Genomic DNA, 6,638 nt, shown 5'->3' with positions numbered 1-6,638 from the left:
GCATTCCTTATCCGGGGTTAGCAATAACAATTTGGCATGTGTGAAAAGGAAAAAAAAATAGTACGGGGTTAAGGATAGTACGGGGTTAGCGATAGTCCGGGGTTAAGAAAATCCTGTGTAAAAAGGGCAATAGTAAGTCAAATCATAGTGACCTACGTCATATGAAGCATCAATATGACTTTGCCTTATTATGTGTTTGATAATTTGCACATAATTATTGATTATATCTCTGTAATCTAGATTAATAGATATTTTCATATTTTATCTAACTTTGATGACATTCCATCTGTGATTAAAGGCAAACTTCATGAAAGTTTTGAAAATCTCATTTTGGTACTGGATAACGGTATCTGTGTTTTGAAGACATAGTTTAGACATACTGGTCTGAAAGTTAAAGCAAAATATGGGTGCAAACAATGTTTATTTATTAAATATATAACATAATTCAATCTTGCCCAGTTGCACTAGCAGAAATCAAGACATTAACTTCCCTGACCTATGTGCATGTATGTGTCTGTGCATGGAGTCATCCTCTAAAGAGCTTTCAGTTGTACTATGGTAAAAAAAAACATGGATTATGCATTTTTCTTGCATCATCATGCTTCATTTAAGCAAGAGTTTAGTTATCCAGGGTTAGGCAGAAAATTTTGCCTTTGTGTGAAGGAAAAAAAAGATATAGGATTAAAGGGATGGTCCAGGCTGAAAATATTTATATCTTAATACATAGAGTAGAATTCACTGAGCAAAATGCTGAAAATTTCATCAAAATTTTATAAATAATAAAGTTATTTAAGTTTAAAGTTTAGCAATATTTTGTGAAAACAGTCATCATGAATATTCATTAGGTGGGCTGAAGATGTCACATCTCCACTTTCCGTTTTCTTATGTTATTACATAAAATTATAATTTTTTTCATTATTTCATACTTGTGAGAATAATAGAATATAATGAAATAAGTTGCAGCAATAAATATCTAATGCACTAAATCAGTTGTCAATCCAATATTTCTAGTTGGAGGAACAAATTTGAATAAATCTAATTTCATATAATAAAATGCAAAAGAAGTGGAGATGTGATATCATCAGCCCACCTAATGAATGTTCATGACGACTGTTTTCACAAAATATTGCTAAACTTTAAAATTAAAAAACTTTGTTATTTGTTATCCGATTTTGATGAAATTTTCATCATTTTGCTCAGTGAATTCTACTCTATTTAGTAAGCTATACATACTTTCAGCCTGGACCATCCCTTTAAGGATCAAGTACAGAAAAGGGTATCAATGTACATGCAATATGTTGACATTTGGATTATCCTTGGTTTTGTTCCATAAAAACTTGTCATAGTGACAAATGCACAATTTCTATAAGATCTTTACTGTCAACCAATCAAATTGAATGATTTCAGTAGCTTTTAATAAAATTATGACAAATTTGTTATTGCAGCATGTTTTATGAAACAGGTTCCTGGTGTCTGAGTGCAGAGGGAGGTGTAGAGATGTTCACTAACAGTTATATTTTTATTCTTAGAAAGTGGTCCGTTTGCATCAAATGGCGATCAGATGGCTATCAAATTTATGATATCCCTTTTTGTAATATATAAAGCTTTTTCTTACAAACATTGTGTTGGTGTCATTTTTGTCTCACCTGCGAAGCAAAGTGAGACTATAGGTGCCGCTTTTCCGACGGCGGCGGCGGCGTCAACATCAAATCTTAACCTGAGGTTAAGTTTTTGAAATGACGTCATAACTTAGAAAGTATATGGACCTAGTTAATAAAACTTGGCCATAAGGTTAATCAAGTATTACTGAACATCCTATTAGAGTTTCATGTCACATGACCAAGGTCAAAGGTCATTTAGGGTCAATGTACTTAGACCATGTTGGAGGAATCAACATCAAAATCTTAACCTGAGGTTAAGTTTTTGAAATGTCATCATAACTTAGAAAATATATGGACCTAGTTCATGAAACTTGGACATAAGGTTAATCAAGTATCACTGAACATCCTGCATGAGTTTTACGTCACATGACCAAGGTCAAAGGTCATTTAGGGTCAATGAACTTTGGCCGAATTGGGGATATCTGTTGAATTCCCATCATAACTTTGAAAGTTTATGGATCTGATTCATGAAACTTGGACATAATAGTAATCAAGCATCACTGAACATTTTGTGCAAGTTTCAGGTCTCATGATTAAGGTCAAAGGTCATTTAGGGTCAATGAACTTTGGCCGAATCGAGGGTATCTGTTGAATTACCATCATAACTTTGAAAGTTTATTGGTCTAGTTCATTAAACTTGGACATTAGAGTAATCAAGTATCACTGAACATCCTGTGCGCGTTTCAGGTCACATACCAAGGTCAAAGGTCAATGAACTTTGGCCGAATTGGGTGTATCTGTTGAATTACCATCCTAACTTTGAAAGTATGGATCTGATTCATGAAACTTGTACATAAGAGTAATCAAGTATCACTGAACATCCTGTTCGAGTTTCAGGTCACATGATCAAGGTCAAAGGTCATGTAAGGTCAATGAACTTTGGCCATGTTGGGGTTTTTTGTTGCATAACCATCATATCTCTGTAAGTTTATTGGTCTAGTTCATAAAAAGTGGACATAAGAGTAACCATGTATCACTGAACATCTTGTGCGAGTTAGAGTAGTATTCAAAGTCAGCACTGCTGCTATATCGAACCGCGTGATGCAGGTGAGACGGCCAGAGGCATTCCACTTGTTTTTTATAGTTGATGAAAAACTATCCATGTTACATGTCTCATCCTGAATTGGATTCTGTTATGCATTGTGTGCTCATTTGCTCAAAAATTTGATATACACATGTATGTCTTTTACAAAACAACTTGGAAAATGATTATCAATCAATACCATATACATTGGAGCTTTATAGTAGGAAAATGGTCTAATGTTGATTTCCCAAACTGTAACTGCCCATATGCTACATTATTGCCCTTATTTACTAATGAGTCTGCAGGTGGTTTGGGTTATGTAACCACTCCCTTATTATTTGATGTTATGTAATCAATACTACATCTGGTTAGTCATTAACAAACTATTTTTAGATCCAGATGATAGGAGGGCATTTTATATTCTTAGATATTTGATCTGTGACAAAAAACTAGTATTACAAAACTTCATCTGAAAAAAACACAGCAAAGTTGCGAAATGTTGAACTTCCATCCAAGAAAATTGTACTGTAATTTTTGTGTTTTAAATGCCTTTATCTTTTACTCTGCAATGATTGATCTTCCTCTGAAATATTTTAACAACAATAAAATACATTGAACTGAATTATTTGAAATTATATTTTTCTTGTATGTATCTTGCTGAGCGAGACTACAGGCGCCGCTTTTCTGACGGCGATGGCGGCGTCAACATCTAAGGCTAAGGTTAAGTTTTGGAAATGTCATCATAACTTAAAAAATATTTAGTTCATGAAACTTGGACATAAGGGTTATCAAGTATTACTGAAAACCTCCTGCCTGAGTTTCAGGTCACATGACCCAGTTCAAATGTCATTTAGGGTCAATAAACTTAAAACATGTTGACGGAATCAACATCAAAATCTTAATCGAAGGTTAAAGGGGAATCCAACCCAAATAAAAACTTGTTTTTAGAATAAAAAGAAATATCAGGCAAGTTGATAGGTGAGAGTTTGAACAATATAAGACAAACAATAAGAAAGTTACGAATTTTGAGAATTGTAAATATTATAGGTAATCACTATACCCATGGATACTTCACATTGGCATGATGTCATAGTACTCCAATGCAGAAAATGGCTGAAATGTATTTTTTTGTGAAAGTTTTACTTCAATTTTTTTTTACATGAGGACATAAAACAATATACTAACTGGGTTATATTTAGATTACTACCCCAGGGGAATGAGTACTTAGGAGAAAACTGCAAATCCCTGATAATTAAGTACATGGCCTATGGGAAAATTGTCCTTGCCCATTGTCAAAATTTACTTACCCAGTTGCCAATTTGAAATCTACATACATGTAGTCAATAGGGATCTCAATTTTAAAGCCCTCAACTTTCTTATTGCTTGTCCGATTTCTTCCAAACTTTCACCATTCTGTTTTATTTATTTTTCTCTTTTCCAACACATTTAATGACCAAGGCTGGATTTCCCTTAAAGTTTTTGAAATGAAATCATAACTTAGATATTGGTCTAGTTCATGAAACATGAAAATAGTTCTTGAGATATAATTTGAATCTTCATGTTCTTACCTATCAGGTAACTTTTTAAAGTACCTTTTCTTTCAAAACTTATTGTTTTAGTTGAGTTTTAATGGGATCGTCCGGGCTGAAAATATTTATATCTTGATACATAGAGTAGAATTCACTGAGCAAAATGCTGAAAATTTCATCAAAATCAGATAACAAATGATAAAGTTATTGAAGTTAAAAGTTTAGCAATATTTTGTGAAAACAGTCATCATGAATGTTCATTAAGTGGGCTGATGATGTCACATCCTCACTTTCCGTTTTCTTATGTTTTTATATAAAATCACATTTTTTTCATACTTGTGTGAATGATATGTCTCCCTTATAATGAAATGATTTGCAGCAATAAATATCTAATGCACTAAATCAGTTGTCAATCCAATTTTTTAGTTCTTGGAGGAAAATTTTTGAATAAACCTAATTTCATATAATAAATTACAAAAGAGCAAGTGGAGATGTGACATCATTAGCCCACCTGATGAATATTCATGACGACTGCTTTCACAAAATATGGCTAAACTTTAAAATTTAATATCTTTGTTATTTGTTATCCAATTTTGATGAAATTTTTGGCATTTTGCTCAGTTAATTCTACTCTATTTTTTAAGCTATAAATACTTTCAGCCCGAACCATCCCTTTAATCAATGTTCTTGAATTGAATGAAGGGGAAATCCCTGGATATGATAGATTTGATTAGAAATTGTAGTCCATTTTATTCTTTTCCTAATTTCTTTACAAATGGAGCCCTGATAATTGAACCCATAACTTGCCAATAAAACGAATCTAGGGAAAAACGTTGATATTTTTCTATCTAGATCTGTATTAATAATAAACAATGAGATACCTTTTGGATCCTTCGGATACCCTTATATATCGATTCCTTTCATTATTGACCATAATCTTTTCTTTATTCTTTGTAAAAATGGTTTGGTGTTTGCTCTGGTCATTCAGCCTAAAGGCCTACATGGTTTTACTGGAATTCATAAACTTTGTTTTTCAAAACAACAATAGTAATTGCTACAATACATGTATAACAGAAAAGTTATGATCTGCTAAATGTTTCCATCCCAAATAATAAGTTGTTTTAGAGGAAAAATTAGGAAAATCAGACAAATTAATAGGCAAAAGTTTGAACAATGTCAGATAATAAAGTTATGAATTTTTAAGAGTTTTTAGTAATCACTATATACCAATGGAGACTTCAAATTGGCTACCTTACATGTAAGCCAAGCTAGGACTCGTCTTCCATGTCCTCCATATAGTATAGGTCATAATGGCTTACATGTCATTTTCTCTCAAATTTTTTAATTCAAATGATATTTTTCTTTCATAAGGACATAAAAAAATATGCTGCCTGGGTTATACCATGGACCCTACCATTGTTATACATTATAGGAGCGTTGTGGCCCAGTGGATTAGTCTTTGGACTTTAAAACAGTGGGCCATGGTTTCGAATCCAAGCCATGGCGTAATTTCCTTCGGCAAGAAATTTATCCACATTGTGCTGCACTCGACCCAGGTGAGGTAAATGGGTACCTGGCAGGAATTTATTCCTTGAAATGCCACCGCGCTGTAAAAGGGCTAAATCCAGGGTAATAATATCCAATTAAGCATATAGGAATACATTTGGCATTGATATGCGCTATATAAGCGCATTGGTGTTATTATTATTATTATATAGCTATAGGGTCCATGATTATACTGCCCAGGGGAATAGGACCGGGAGGAAGCCACAAGTCCCTGATGATTAGGTACATGGCCTATGGGGAAAGCTGTCCTTGTCCCTTGTCATAATGTACTTACCAAATTGCCAATATGAAATTTGCAGTCTTAGGGATCTTAATTTCAAAGCAGCCATAACTTTCTTATTGCTTGTACGATCGATTTCTTAGATGTTTTTTACTTAATTATTTTTCTCCCTTTCCACACAACATGTTATGGCCAATGTTGGATTTCCTTTTATCCCAAGCTGTGTTGAATTTCTGTTCACTAGTGCCATTAAAAAAAAATCATCACTGTTCTGACACTTCAAAAACTTTGGTGCGCATCGTGTTCCAACTCAATGCCCTATCCGGTGCAAGGAAAGAGACACACCTCCTTCACACCTCCAAACCCTAACGAATTCAACCAATCATGAACAAAATGTGTGTGCGCATGTTCGGACTAGGAGAAACTTTCCATAATGAGAATAGTGAGTGATTTTTAATGACAATTTTGTTTCTTAACAAATCAGACGCAAGGACCTTACTTTGTTTCAAACAATAGTTAGTGAAAATTACTATTTTTCTCATGAAATGCTTTTCCGCTGAGGCTCTCAATGATGCCGTGTACGTCTCTGTACGATGTACACTACTCAAAGCCAAACAATGTATATTGGCAAGATGGGT

This window comes from Lytechinus variegatus, chromosome 7, assembly GCF_018143015.1.
Source record: "Lytechinus variegatus isolate NC3 chromosome 7, Lvar_3.0, whole genome shotgun sequence".
Taxonomy (NCBI): domain Eukaryota; kingdom Metazoa; phylum Echinodermata; class Echinoidea; order Temnopleuroida; family Toxopneustidae; genus Lytechinus; species Lytechinus variegatus.
This window is presented reverse-complemented; position numbering follows the sequence as displayed.